The sequence below is a fragment of the Zootoca vivipara genome, chromosome 13 (genome assembly GCF_965207765.1).
Source record: "Zootoca vivipara chromosome 13, rZooViv2.hap1.1, whole genome shotgun sequence".
Classification (NCBI taxonomy): domain Eukaryota; kingdom Metazoa; phylum Chordata; class Lepidosauria; order Squamata; family Lacertidae; genus Zootoca; species Zootoca vivipara.
The window spans coordinates 38444934-38460569 of record NC_142596.1 but is presented as its reverse complement, the minus strand read 5'-3'; the positions used below and the strand labels follow the sequence as shown (position 1 = coordinate 38460569).

At 45.4% G+C, this 15636-nt stretch overlaps 1 protein-coding gene across 2 annotated transcripts in view; it reads right to left on the bottom strand.

Moving 5' to 3' along the window:
* Positions 1-15636, bottom strand: part of CPPED1 (calcineurin like phosphoesterase domain containing 1) — a 67556-nt gene that overhangs the window by 25180 nt on the left and 26740 nt on the right. The gene's annotated exons all lie outside the window — the stretch shown is intronic.

The following is a 15636-nucleotide window of genomic DNA, read 5'->3' as shown; positions in this document are numbered from 1 at the left end:
ACCGTGAAAAGCTGAGCAAACCATCGGAGCATTTGATCTCTCTCATTTTCAAAAAAAGATTATTTTATTTGGCATGCCCAGGCTTGGCAGGAGTGATTCGGGAAAGGTTCCATAAATATGTAATGGCATTTGCACGAAAACCTGTCGGTCTTCAGTTCATGGGCTGGGACCCACATGCGGGTCATTAAAATAAAATAAAAAGACAGGATCAGAAATCACAATTCAAAGCTAGCTTGCTTCTCGAAAGCATTTGAAGACTAACCTGGTTCGGACATAACAACAAACCATAGTTAGTTGAAAATGAAAATGAAAGCCTCTGAGTTCCTCCTTGCAGGTGTGTTGGAGGAAAAGCACACAACACTAGGCTTTATATAATGAGAAAACTCAGTATTCTCTCTCTCTTAGAAGAGTCTAAGCTGGAGAGGTGTATTGTTTTGCAGTACATCAGGATGTGTGGAACCTGTGACCCTCTCCATATGTTCGACTCCAAGGCCCATCAACCCCAGCCAGCATGACCAATGGATAGAGATGATGGAAGGTGGTGTTCAGCCACATCTGAAGGGGATGTAGTACACATTTCTGCAGTCACAGATTGAAGGATAATGCAGGGCAATCTCCTTTGGTAAGGAAATGGTGGGAGACCACAGAGAAGGAATAGCTGGCATGGACAAGGACACCTTACGGTGCCTGTTGGCTTGCAATGCTGGCTGCAAATGTTCTCAGATCTCCTGAGAACAATCTGCTAGCGATGCTGCTCTAACTAAGCCTAAGTATGTGTAAACCACATGTTAGTCATATTCAGAGCGGACCCACTGAAATTAAATAACACGACACAGGCCCATTAACTGAGTAGAACTTGGTTACATGCAACCCTTGTTCTTTGCTTTAAGCGCCAGGCAGATTTTTCTTATTTCCTGGGCTTTTAACTCTTAATTTGAAGGGTGGCACTGTGACCTCTTTTAGTGGGGTAGGACTTGTAGCCCTACCTTTTTTTGTTTTCTGTTTTTGTTTTTTGTCTTCCGTTTGTTTAGCTTTAAGCCCTTCACTAGTACTGCTGTAAGGTAAAGGTAAAGGGACCCCTGACCATTAGGTCCAGTCGTGACCGACTCTGGGGTTGCGTGCTTATCTCACATTATTGGCTGAGGGAGCTGGCGTATAGCTTCCAGGTCATGTGGCCAGCATGACAAAGCCGCTTCTGGTGAACCAGAGCAGCACATGGAAACGCCGTTTACCTTCCCGCTGTAGCGGTTCCTATTTATCTACTTGCATTTTGACGTGCTTTCGAACTGCTAGGTTGGCAGGAGCTGGGACCGAGCAATGGGAGCTCACCCCGTCACAGGGATTCGAACCGCTGACCTTCTGATCAGCAAGCCCTAGGCTCAGTGGTTTAACCCACAGCACCACCTGGATCCCAGTACTGCTGTACTTTAAGGCTTTTATTGTTACTTTCAGTTGGCTCCAATGTAAGTTGCTTTGAGTTACTTTGTAAGAAAAGCAACTAACAAATTAAAAAAGTAACAATGATGATGATGATGATAGCTATTATTGCATATAGCTTAGTCGGTTAGAGCGTGGTGCTGGAGGAGCATATCCACCCCCATTGTTCTACCCGGACACCGAGGTCCAGCGCCGAGGGCCTTCTGGTGGTATCCTCACTGCGAGAAGCCAAATTACAGGGAACCAGGCAGAGGGCCTTCTCGGTAGTGGCACCCACCCTGTGGAACGCCCTCCCACCAGATGTCAAAGTGAACAACAACTACCAGACTTTTAGAAAACATCTGAAGGCAGCCCTGTTTAGGGAAGCTTTTAATGTTTGATGGACTACCGTATTTTAATATTTTGTTGGAAGCCACCCAGAGTGGCTGATGGGTGGGGTAATAATAATAATAATAATAATAATAATAATAATAATAATAATAACAACAACAACAATACCAAAGTTGCAGATTCGATCCCCGCAAGGGACAGCTGCATATTCCTGCATTGCAGGGGTTTGGACTAGATGATCCTCCGGGTCCCTTCGAACTCTACAATTCTATAAATTACAGTACATCTGCATCCCACCTTTTTTCTCCAAAGAGCACAAGGTGGTGTGTACACTTCTCTCCCTCCCCATTTTAACCTCACCGGTAGGTGACTGCCCCTAAGTCACTCAAGGGGCTTCGTGGCTCAATGGGGATTTGAACCCTGGTCTCCCAGGTCCCAATCCAGCACCGTAACGACTGCGCCAAGTAATATTTCAACTAATCATTTAAACCCTGCCTTCATTTCCATTTCCCTTCCTCTACTGTCTACAGAGCATCTCTTCTTAGGCGGCAAACCTCTTGGGGAGTGCCGTCTGGTGCCCATTGGGCAGAAGGCAGGGAGCCGATTAAGAGCCAGAGCCAATGACAGGCGGAACCAGTTATTTCTAAGTCCCTCCTCCTCCCTGCTGAGTTCTACCTGGAGACTAAGGTGCTCGTAGGCAGTGCCAGTCCCCAGACTTGTTATAATGTGGAAGGTAGGGAGAAGAGGAGCTGGCTGAGGGCAGATTGAGCAGTTCTCCATGTGCCTTAAGGAACCAGCCTTTGGGGCAGAAACCTCTCCTCTCCTTCTTTATAAAGTGGCCAGGAACACAGAGGGCTTTTTAAAAAACAAAACCCCTGCCTCTCGCTAAAGACCCTGCTTCCACACAAGGAGAGGAGCCAGGCTGCCTTCACCCCAGCTTGCTGTGGTCAGCAGAGGCGACACTGGCAGACTATTCTCTCGAAGTGCTAATCCATTTGCTAATAAATCCAGTGTTTAACTGACCTTGGCCGTGCCTGCTGCAGAGGACGCAAGTACAGAAAGAGGAGCCATTTATAATGCATCAGTTGACAGATTCTTCCTGCAGTTTCTGCTGGTCTCTGTGGGGGCAGGTAGGTATTGGCTAGAGTTTTAGCAAAGTGGAACCGGTCCTGAATGGACAAGTACCCTCTCATCTCAGGGGGAAAGAAACCACTGCAAATATGACGCCTGTTTCCCACAGATCATTCTAAGGGAGAAGAAAGGCTGTCAAGCAGCTAGCACGGCGGAGCCTTTAGCCCTCTCCAGAAACTCTTGGAATGCAGCTTATATTAGCCCTGACCACTAGGCATGCTGGCTGCGGCTGACAGGAGCTGGAGCTTAACAACATCTAGAGGGCCTTAGGTTCCTACTCCCTGATGTAGCTGCTGGAGAGGGTCAGACTAGGGCAGGCATAGGCAACCTTGGCTCTCCAGATGTTTTGGAACTACAACTCCCATGATCCCTAGCTAACAGGGCCAGTGGTCAGGGATCATGGGAGTTGTAGTTCCAAAACATCTGGAGAGCCAAGGTTGCCTATGCCTGGACTAGGGAGACTGAAGTTCAATTCTTTGCATCAGCTGCAATGCTCACTGGGTGACCTCAGCCTGACCTACCTCACAAGACTGGCATGTGGTTAAAAGCCACATGTGCAAACCATACATGCCACACAACGTTCTCTAGATGCAAGGCGGACTATAAATAAAAACAATGCATATTTCAGTTATGCCCTCCCTTTTCTGCAAAGGAGTTCAAGGCAAGGTACATGGCTTCCTACCTTTTATCCTCACAACAACCCTATAAGGCGGATCAGACGGGGAGATAACTGCTTGCGCCAAGTTCACCCAGCTGCACTTCATATGGCTGAGTGGGAATTCAAAACCAGGATCTCCCTGGTCAAATGCTACACGAGGGGTGCTGAGACTTATGGAAGCTATGCTGTTTATTTGTTTGTTTGAACTGGGACCCTGAGGTCCAGTGACTAGAGGAAATTATTGGCTCGGGTAGGTGGCTTCCCGTTAAGAGTAAGTATCTCTCTGAGCACATGCTGTGTGTGGAAACTTGTAACCAATACCTGAACCAGGACCACAAGTCCTTTTACACAAAAATCCACTCTTGGTTTTCCTCATAGCATTCAAACTAGTTTAGGGTGGTGGTGGAGTGGAGAACTTTTTTAGGTGTTGCTGTTGTTTTATAAATGGGACACCTTTGCCAACAATGAAGGCTATCAGTGACTACTAGCCACAATGGTTATGTTCTGCCTCCATTTCTGGAGGCAATAGGCCTAAGAATACCAGTCATTGGGGATCACTAGAGGAGGCTATGTTGCTGTGCTTGGATCCTGTGTGCAAGCTTCCCATAGGCACCTGGCTGTGAGAACAGGATGCTGGACTAGATGAGTTTTTGGATATCTTCTTATGTTCTTACTGCAAATCTACCAGTAGCACCCAATCCACCTCCTTCACCCCTGGACCAGATCACACTGCCATGGCTACCTACACTACAACTTTGTGAGCCTCCTTGGCCTTTTCCCTTGTCGGTCTAGAACAGGTGTGGGGAAGCTTCAGCCCTCCAGCTATGGCTGAACGATGACTTCCGTCATCCTTGCCCCTTGGCCATCCTTGCTGGGGCTGATGGGAAGTGTAGTTCAGAAACATCTGGAGGGCCACAGGTTCCCCACCTCTGGCCTAGAAGGAGATACCCAGTGGTGCTTTGTTTTTGTTCTGACTTTGACCTAGTTTTCCTGGAGGTGAGTATAGCTGTGCCTCAGCTGCCTCCCTTCAGACTGCAGGTGGTGTGTCCATGGGCATACCCAGCGTGGGGCAGGGGGGGCAGCTGCCCCCCTAGAAGCAGGGCCGGCACAGCCGTGGGCGAGAGTGGTGCTGCCGGTGGGGCTGGTGGGCAGAGGCGGAGCACAGCCCAGCGGAGCGTGAGTTTGGCGTTCCCGCCCGCCGCGCCGCGCCCTCCAGCTTCCTGAGAGGTGGCCGAGCTCCGGCCGGGTCCCCTGCTGTCACCCAGCCCAGCCCCCGGCTCATGGTGCCCCAGCAAGCCAGGCAAGGCGCTCAGCGTCCGCTCCACCACGTCGCTCATGCCTGGGCCGACGCCACATGCCTGGGCCGACGGAAGAGGACGCCCCAGCGGAGGGAGAAGGGAGAGCGGCCTGCCAGCCGCCTCTGCCTCTGCCACCTCAGCGCTCACTTCCAGGCCGTCTCTGTCGGCGGAGAAGGCCGCCCCCCGCCCCCAGGAGGGCTTCCTCTCGAGGAGGAAGGCGCCGGGCAGGGAGGAGGAGGGGATCTAGAAGGAGAGCCAGGTGCAGCGAGAAGTTATTTTTATTATTTTCATTTTTATTCTTACATCATCATCAGCATCTTTCTCTGTAGCCCCGCCCATATTCCCACTTTGTGGCCCCTCCCGTGCCTTGGCCCTGCCCCTTGCCCCCCTAGTTTTGATCCTGGGTATGCCCCTGGGTGTGTCAGTGGACTGCCTGATGAGAGTGCCTCTCCCTGCATTCAGCATTTCCTGAGCAGAGAAAACTAACGTGAAGTGGCTGCCCGACTCCCATACAAGCAAATGATTAGGATGTGCCAAACTGCAGTATAATATGAAGTTGTTGCTTTAAACAAGCTGATTTATCACTGTGAGATGCGAAACAAGAGGGGATATCCTAGAACAAAAAAAATGCCATCAAGGGAGGTTTCTTATGCTTCAAGTGGGATAGAAATGTCCTTCCAGAAAAAGGAAAAGATGAGAAGCAGTGGAGAAAATTTACATGTCAGCTTTAGAATTATACAAAATGTTGCAGTGTGGGGGGCTATTGTTCAGGGCTCGGAAGAGGGCAGGCTGGGCTGGCACACGGAACAAGAGCACTTCATGCTGCAACATTTTGTTGAAGGTCTCATCTTTTCTTCCGTTTTTGCAAAAGCCTCCTGGTCACTGGGTTAAAGCTGACTAAAAGTCCAGAGGTAGCATTATTATCACTTCACGATGGGGTGGAAGGTTCACAGGCTATAAAGGACTTGCTCACAAATTTATTGACAGCTGCACAAAATATTATAGCTAGGAAGTGGAAGGGGTAAGCAGAATATAAAATGGAAGAATGGTATAAAGAGGCGTGGGATATAGCTATTAATGATAAATTAGCATGTGCCATTAAGGTAAGACAGGGAATATGCAGGAGAAATGATTTTGAGGAGATATGGAGGGTGTCTGTAGAATTTGCACTGTTAAAATGGAAAGGGGTCAAACCATTGCAAGAGGTGTTGAAATTTTGGGAGGTTTGATAGTTACAATGTAATGTTCTCGGTGGTGGGGTGCAGATTTTTATTCTTATTTATTTATGATTTTACTTTGTCAAAAAATAAAATAAAGAAAAACATTTAAAAAAACCCAGCAAATATGCGTGTGAGTCTGTGAGGCAATCTTTTCTTGATCAAAATGCCAGATATAGATCAAAATAAATACAGCCCCCCCCCCATTTACACTTGTTCTACTTGCACACAGCCACATACATGCGGGGCGCCGGAAAATAATTAGATAATTAGATAATTCAGTTCAAACCCGGAAATGGTGGGAGAGAGCGGGAGAGTCCTTGTGGCTCGTGAGGAAACCCTCCCCAGAGCCCGATGAGGACATCAGTGAGGGTGGAGGAAGCTCCAAAGAGACTGGAGTGGGATTTGTTTGTGCTGCTCAGCCTCCCCACCTAACAGCTGTCACACGGGGTAGCGTAGCTGCTGCTGCTGATTTCCTGAGCATCCTCCAGCCTCCTGCCAGGCCCAGAGCTTCAATTCCAGTTGTGGACATTTTCGGATACAGTATTTTTGGTATAGATGGTAAGGCAAAGTGACAGAGAGGGCGTTTAAAGGGTGTTTGGAGGGTGCTCCCCACTTTATGCGATTGCACTTATGTGCATGGGGCCCCAGAATGTAACCAGAATGTAATGTGTATAACCTTTATGTGTTCGTAACTGAGGCCTGTGTTGTAGTCCAGAATGTAACCCCGCATAAGTGGGGAGTCACCTGTAAATACATAAAATGTGTTGGTGAACTGTTCCTGGGCACAAAATAAAAAAAATCCTTCCAGCAGCACCTTAAAGACCAACTAAGTTTTTATTTTGGTATGAGCTTTCTTCAGATACATGTTCCTGGGCACCACTCACATAGGCAAAGTCCATAGCTGAGTGCAATAAGCATTCCTTGACCACAGAAAACAAGGTGAGCCAATGTCGATAATACTGAAGCAGATGGACCAATGGTCTCAGTCAGTGTAACACAGCTTCCTAGCACCTTTAAAAAAACCAAACTCATATTCCCCCCCCCCTATATATACTGTGTACAGTAACAATAGCAGATTGGATCAAATTAGGCAAATGTACAAGAACCCTTATTTTAAAAGCATTTTGCAGCAAGGAAACACAGGTTGACCCACAAATTAAATGTATCAGCTTGCCTCGCTCAAAGCTTTCCACGGTGAGGTAAACACGGTGGAAATGCAACTACAAAAGGTAAGCAGCAACCAATTCTTATGCTAAAATTCTTAAGTGACTGTGATCTTCACCAACAGTCCATTTATTTTTTGGCATGCTGACCTTTGAGCAGCTTAACTATTCCCAGAATTTTAATCTACTATATTACAGGAGCGATTGTGAATTTAGTCCATCTCCTTAGACAGCAATGACATAGGAGTCCACGTAACTACCTCCCCCCCCCACAAAATTATTCTTCTACCCACTGCTGTGAAAATAATCACCATGCTTCATTTAAGCACAGCTCAGCTCTTCCAACTGATATTGGCACCTCAGCCCATTTGTGGCTGACTTTGTCAATTGCAGTCCATCACAGCTAGCACTTCAGGCAGGTTGCTTTCATGGGGAAATCAAGAGGAGACTGCTACAATAATTACACTAAAAGTTACGATAACATGATTTTAAAAAGTACAACTAAAGAGCCAACTGGGCTTGGTATTTATTGATTTTCTAAAAAAGAAAATCAAGGTGCACAAAGTGTTACACATGGTTTCGAGCCCCCTCCACGTTTATGGAAGCTCTGAAACCCCCCACAGCCCAAAAATAGCTCGGAAGATGACCCTGACCAAAACATATTGCTTTCTTCTGATCATTATTAGTTATATTTCAATTATGATTACAGTCGTACCTTGGTTGTCGAATGGAATCCATTCCGGAAGTTCATTCGACTTCCGAAAACATTCCGCAACCAAGGCACGGCTTCTGATTGGCTGCAGGAGCTTCCTGCACTCAATCAGAAGCCATGGAAGCTGCGGAAGCTGCACCAGACGTTCGGGTTCCAAAGAACGTTCACAAACTGGAACGCTCACTTCTGGGTTTGCGGTGTTCAGGAGCCAAAACATTCAAGTCACAAGGCGTTTGGGATCCAAGGTACTACTGTACTTATTATTCTTTAATGTATTTATATCCCACCTTTCACCCAGGCAGCTTACAACATTTAAATACAACATTACAAAACACAAAAGAATAAAAAGAATAAGACAAAGGATCTTTAAAATCCCAAGTACCATTCTAGCAGGTACTGAGCCAAAGCCAATCTAGTAGCACCTTGGCTTATGTTACCCTCGGGTAACGTAAACTTCGGGTTGCAAAAATGGCAAACCCGGAAGTGTTTTGCTGCACGCGCATGCGCAGAAGCGGTCCCTCCGGTTGCAGAAACCTCGGAATCCGAACGGAGCTCCGGAATGGATCCGTCCGCAACTGGCTGTACCATTTAACAGCCTGGCCAAATTTTCCAAGTCTCAGAAAGGCTTTGCATCTTGCTGAAACAACAGGTCTTCCTTCAGCAGTGAGCTGTCCAAGGTCCTGATCGGCTCTGCCTAGTTTAGCCTATTCCTGCTCTTCTACCTGCTGGCTCTGGATGTTGCCAATGGAGACTTCACTTTATCCAACCTTAGCTTCCTGTTACCTACTAAAACATGACCTTGACAGACATGGCTCTGCCACACTGGCCCCCACCTCACTAAGATACGCTGCAACTTGCATCCTTCCCTTGCATGAGACCAGAATGCCCAAATATCTGGGTTGCGATTTTGTCCTGCCTGCAAAAAAATCCGCTATTTTATGAACATTCATCTTTCATTGTTTGTTTATGCAACTTTCCGTCAATCTGTCATTATCCAACACGTTTTACTGCATTTCCCTGTCGTCTTCCTAACTGCAAAGAATCTGGGTTGTTTTTTTTAAGATATAAGACGTGGATTTGTCATGCCCAGGGCGCTTTAATCCACTTTAACAGAGGAAACCTAAACTTTCCTGTATGTGACTGAATCCCTCCTGCAAAATTGCAACAGTCTAAAGGTGACCAAAGCCCATAATCTGTCACAGTGGGGTAGATTTTGCTCTTTCGGTGTGTGTATGTGGTGGTGGGAGAACGATGTCTGACTGCTGTGCTGGTGCTTCCTCCCTGCTGGTGTTAATGAAAGTGGCAGAACTAGCTACGCATCACTGAGGATGGCCAGGAGATGAAAAGGCCCAGGAGGAGGAGCTAGTGATGGAGCAGAGAATTGCAAAAGAGCAGCAGCCATTGTCCCATCAGGTTTCACTTCATGCCTAGGTTTGTGCTGGGTTAGGCTTAGATGATGTGCTTGCCTGGCGGCCCACTGGCCATTTGCAGTTGGGAAAGATCGAGTGTGCTGCTTCGCACAAGCAAGCAATTATTCTTCCTTGCAGCAGCAACCTGAGCAAGTGAGTGCAGTCGATCCTGGCTCCCAGAGTATGTGTCCATGTAGACACCTAAAAGAGAGTTCCATCTCTTGTATTCCAAAATGATCACCGCGCTCCGCAGGTGAGGGCCTCCCGCAGATACGATCTCATCAGGAGGTCCATTCAACACAATGTCAAAAGCCAGTCTTTAGTGTGGTGGCACCTAGACTTTGGAACTCCCTCCCCATTACATATCAGACAGGCACCATCTCTCCTGTGTTTTCAGCATTTGTTGAAGACTTGCCTTTTTTAACGAGCCTTCAAAGTGGAGTTCTTTAATCCCGGTCCGTTATCTGCAGTGGATTTCAAATTGTTTTCATGTCTGTCTATTGGGAAATCTCTTTGGGAGGCTTCGTAAAAAGTGTAAGTGAAATGAATAATATAAAAGCCTAGAAATGTCATTTCTACCACCAACAGGGATTGTTCTGCAGTTCCTCTGCTCCCCCAGATTTATAACTGGAAATTAGCCAAATAGTTTACTGCTCACTTATAACCAGTGCTTCTTTTTCTAGGATAAAAAGGTGCCGGTACTCACCATGAAGTTAAAAAAAGCACTGGTCCATATAGTTAAAGCTATGGTTTTCCCAGTAGTGATGTATGGAAGTGAGAGTTGGACCATAAAGAAGGCTGATCACCGAATGCTTTTGAATTATGGTGCTGGATGAGACTCTTGGGAGTCCCATGGACTGCAAGAAGATCAAACCTATCCATTCTGAAGGAAATCAGCCTTGAGTGCTCACTGGAAGGACAGATTGTGAAGCTGAGGCTCCAATACTTTGGCCACCTCATGAGAAGAGAAGACTCCCTGGAAAAGACCCTGATGCTGGGAAAGATTGAGGGCACAAGGAGAAGGAGACAACAGAGGACAAGATGGTTGGACAGTGTTCTCGAAGCTACCAACATGAGTCTGACCAAACTGCGGGAGGCGGTGGAAGACAGGAGTGCCTGGCATGCTCTGGTCCATGGGGTCACGAAGAGTTGGACATGACTAAACAAGTAAACAACAACATAACATAGCCATATATCAATCAATAACTGCATCTGTAGTTAAGACTATAATTGCAGGGGGGCACATAGTAGTAACAAAATGCCACTGAGATGAGAGCAAACGGCGTATGTTACATACTGTAAAGCACAAAGGAACAACCCTACAATGTAGTTTCACTGCTAACATGTAGCTTCGATGCTGGACAGAGTCGGAGGTGGAGAGTTTGTGGTTTATCACATAAATGAGGCTGAAAAACACAGGATGTTCTTATAGAAGGCTGTGTGAGATGAGCCTGCTATGTGGGAAGATTTCTAAAGCTTCTTGGCAGTGGCCATTCTGTACTCTTATGAATCAAAATACTAGCCATAAGTGGAAAATAAAACAAAATAGCAATTTCTGTTAGGTAATGAAAGCGATGTGATTATAAGGGTTGCCACTCTATAGGAGTCTCATTTGGTGCAATTAATTGAGGGATGATTTAGCAGTTATAAATAAAATGGGGAAGTGTCAACTGAAGAGAGATGGGGTTGTAGCCTATTCTAGTCCTACTCAGAGTAAACCCATTGAAATCAATAGACACGGACAATTTGGTTCATTAATTTAAATGTGTCTACTCTGAGTAGAAGTCTGTTGGAGACAACCTATGGATCTGGGGAGGATTCTGATGGCAAATGAAATGGATCGAGAGAAAAGAGACTGAATTTGGGAAGATTTTGAATTAATCGGGCAATAAATAAATAGCAGGGATGTAAATACCTAAAAGCTAAACTAATGGACTGATCTACCACAGTTTCATGGCAGACCACCATGGGTTCCACAAACAAACAAACAAAAAGCAGGAAGATAAATGTGAGAAAATAAATGAAATAAGTCTCTGTTGCCTTTTCGTGGTAAAGCCTGCAAGATATCCAACCAATATGCAAAATACTAAATATTTTATTTCCGTCTGCCAGCTGCTTATTGCAGGTGGAATTTGTTTGCATATGGAAGCATGCAAACCGCTTGAGAGACAAGTCCCTTTTACACAGCCCAGATGGAGCAGACGGCTCTGACTTAGGCCAGTGGAATTCCTCATGAGTAAACTTGCATAGGACTGGCTCTCAGCCATGCGGACCTCAACTGAAACGGAGGAAGCTTCCTTTACAGGAAGTCAGGCCACTGAACTGCCTCCCTCATTAATCAAAAGCTGACTTCTCAGCTCCTTTGCACATGCTTCAGGTGGCATCCTTAAGCATCTGAGAACATAAAAAGAGACTGTTGGATCAGGCTAGTTGGGCATCCAGTCCCACAGTGGCCACCCAGATAGCTGTGGGAAACCCGCATGCAGGACCCATAAACAAGAGCCCTCTCCCCTCCTGTAGCTTCCAGCAACTGGTATTCAGAAGCACTGATGCCTCCGACCGTGGAGGCAAAGCACAGCCATCGTGGCTAGTAGCCAAACCAAAGATGTTTATTCGGCTTTACGCCCATCATAAAACACAACACAACACAACACAACAAAACAAATAAAACAGCGGACTCGTACAAGCCACAAATAATATAACACAATTGACAGCTCACAAGGACAAATATTAACAATTCAAAAAGAAAAGTTTAAGATTAAGATTAAAAATTTAGGCACTACGCTAAAATCAATATCTGATGTCACTATAGAAAATTCTTATAACTATCAATAATTAGCTAACATTCCATTCCGTCTCTTGTACGAGAGGATGGCTGTTAGGAATTTAGCAACCTGTAGAGTAATATAAGGATCCACTTCTTGAAGAACCCAGGCAAGCTGTAGGTCAACTGGTTTGTCAGCCATAGGCTGGATTATGGAGTTTAGTATACTAGCACGAGCCGAACTGTACATAGGGCAGATAAACATAACATGGTGTAGAGCTTCAGATGTTTTAATTTCACAAGCACACATTGATGAGACTTGGCCCTTAGTAAATCTATGTCTCAGATCGTGGCTAGTAGCCTCTGAGAGTCTTATGGGGCCTCTCTCACTCAATCTCCAGCAAGCGGGTCACTAATAATGCCCAGATTATAAATATTAAACAGTTCAGAAATGTCTCTAAATATATTATAAACAGAATCCACCCAGAATCACTTGCTTAGCCTTGAACAGGCACATCCAACAGGTAGATCACTGAACATCTGTGGTAGATCACTGGTAGATCACTGGCTCCCCCCAAAGAATCTCTACAACTTTGTCTCCCCTAAAGAAAGATCAACATTTTTGCCCTGCACCCCCCCCAAAATGGGGATTTCCCTAAAGAAAGCTCAACAACTTTGACCTGAACCCCCGCAAAAGGGGGTAGATCATTGCCAGTTTTTAACTCTAGTAGATCACAGCCTCTTGGGAGTTGGCCACCCCTGGCCTAGAATAATCACGTGATACTTTGTCCCCAGTAACTTGGTGTGAAAAATTGATCAGCTTAAAAACACCTGGATGAAAATATATGCTGTAACTATTTTTTTGCTGGGTGGGGAAGGGAGAGAAGCCATGCTGTGCTCTTCCAATATAGCGTTCCATCACAAACCATCAGAGAGGAAGATCCAGGGGTCTCAATTTAGCTGGCAATTTTGCTGAAGATGCAGGAGGCAGAATGAAATGCAGCTGGTTCCTCTGCGGATGTGGTGTGCACAGAGCAATAAAGCCCTTTAAAGCTAAAACAAGCATGTTGATATGAGTAAGCTAAGCAAATCGACGCTGAAGACAAAAGGATTGCACTCAGCTCAATTGTGTTCAAAGCAGACCCATTGAAATGAACAAGACTCAGCTAGTCACATCCAGTAACTTCGGTGGGTCTACTCTAGGTAGGGCTAGAACTGTCTACAACCCCAGGAAGGGGAGGGGAGCAGTCACAGTGCATCAAATGACAAGCAATTATTACAGGGAAAGCCTTCCTTTTAAAAAAAGGTTTTTTGTGTGTGCTATGGGGATTGAAAGAGAAACAGTTCAACTCTTTGGATTATTCAAGAAGAAAATTCCTCTCTATTAAGTCTGACCTTTGGTCATCCAGCTCCTCTTTGAGTTGCAAAAAAAAAATCACAGCCTGCATTTTTCAGAAAACACTCTTTTGCTTTAATAATACAAGATTAACAAACAGTAATAGCCCCACAGGGGATAATTTGGTGGGAGATGGGTGCTGACAATTTACACCCAGGAGTGCAGCGTTTAATCTATCAGGCAAGTGGGTCATTTAAATGTATAAAATGACACCAGAAATGCTCTGTGCATTATTCAGTTTATGAATTTATAAACAGAAGAGTGGTGATGCAGTTGTGTTACATATATCCCACCTATCAGGCAATTCCCCCCCCCGTTATTTATATAGTACTATCACTACATGTGGTGCATTCTGCATTATGAGAGATTTTTGCCCCAGTGAGCTTACAATCTAAAATTCAGCACGAGAGACAACAAAGGAGTGGGGAGATGGGAAATATGGATTCACTGCATAGGCTTACAAGGGGTGATATGATAGCCATGTTCAAATATATAAAAGGATGCCATATAGAGGAGGGAGAAAGACTGTTTTCTGCTGCTCCAGAGAAGCGGACACGGAGCAATGGATTCAAACTGCAAGAAAGAAGATTCCACCTAAACATTAGGAAGAACTTCCTGACAGTAAGAGCTGATCGACAGTGGAATTCGCTACCAAGGAGTGTGGTGGAGTCTCTTTCCTTGGAGGTCTTTAAGCAGAGGCTTGACAGCCATATGTCAGGAATGCTTTGATGGTGTTTCCTGCTTGGCAGTTGGTTGGGCTGGATGGCCCTTGTGGTCTCTTCCAACTCTATGATTCTAGGTGAAACTCGGAGAATTAGAATATAGTCAAAAAGTGCATTTATTTCAGTAACACAATTTAAAAGGTGAAGCCAATATATGAGATAGATGCATGACATGCAAAGCACAATATGTCAAGCCTTTATTTGTTGTAACTGTAATTATTTGTCGTTAGGCGGGTCAATTATAAATGGAATGTAATTAATGAAATGTAATGGCGATGTTTATTTTCGTATTATTGTAACTATTTGTTTTATTACTGCGGAATTTACAAAAGAAAGCATTCGTAAAAATTAAAAGAAAAAGAAAAAAACAGTAAGTTGTGTTACTGAAATAAATGCACTTTTCGATGATATTCTAATTTTCCAAGTTTCACCTGTCTTTTGTGTAGGAGAGGCCCTGCTTGTCCCGGTCTTGGCAGGAAAGAAAGCTACAGGCTTAAGGCTTAAGGCACTGTGAAAGCAATGAAGCCCTGCATGTAAACCAACCGACTCGAAGATATGTTAAGGAAGGGAGAGGCTTCCAGTTCCAGCAAACAGTTAAGAACATAAGAGGAGCCTGCTGGATCAGGCCAATGGCCCACCTAGTCAAGCATCCTGTTCTCAGAGTGCCCAACCAGATACATGCAGGAGACCAGCAAGCGGAATCTGAGCACAAGATTCCAGCAAGTGGCATTCAGAAGTATCACTGCTTCCGACTTTGCAGGTGAGGTATAGCCATCATGGCTAGAAGCCCCCAATAGACTAATTCATTGGTTCAAGAATATTTGGTTGTAACATTCAGGTTAGCTGAAAAGCGCCCGTTGCTTCTCCGAACGGAGAGCCGCATCCCACTCGTGGAAGCTCTAATAATGTGTCATGCTCGATAACAATCGCTCATGTTTTCCGTTACGAGACTGTCCAGGGCCGGGCAGCTTTGTTTAAATCTGACAGCTCCGGCATAATTTCCCCCGTCTGCCTTCTGCTCCTTTAACTAGTTTTTATGTCTTAAAAAATATCAATTTGTGTCATTTCCACCGAGCCGTATCATACTCATTATAGTTAGCAAATTAAGGACTTGAAAGTTATCTTGGCAGGTTTTGTAAGTGGATGACGCAGACAGAGCAACGCTCAGTGGCACCCGATTGCAACAAATGTGCGTTTTCCGCAGGAAGTCAACTTTGCTAAAGGAATGTGGCAATCATAATTAAAAAGGTATTTTCTTTGCTCTTAGCATGTGGACAATGGGAGCCGTGCAAAATCTAACCGCACAGGAATCTGCCACGCCTTGATAAAGGCGTAAATTGTAATGTGCCTATTGCTAGCAAGGCTTCTTGGGTGGCTTCCGTCAGAAAACATGCTC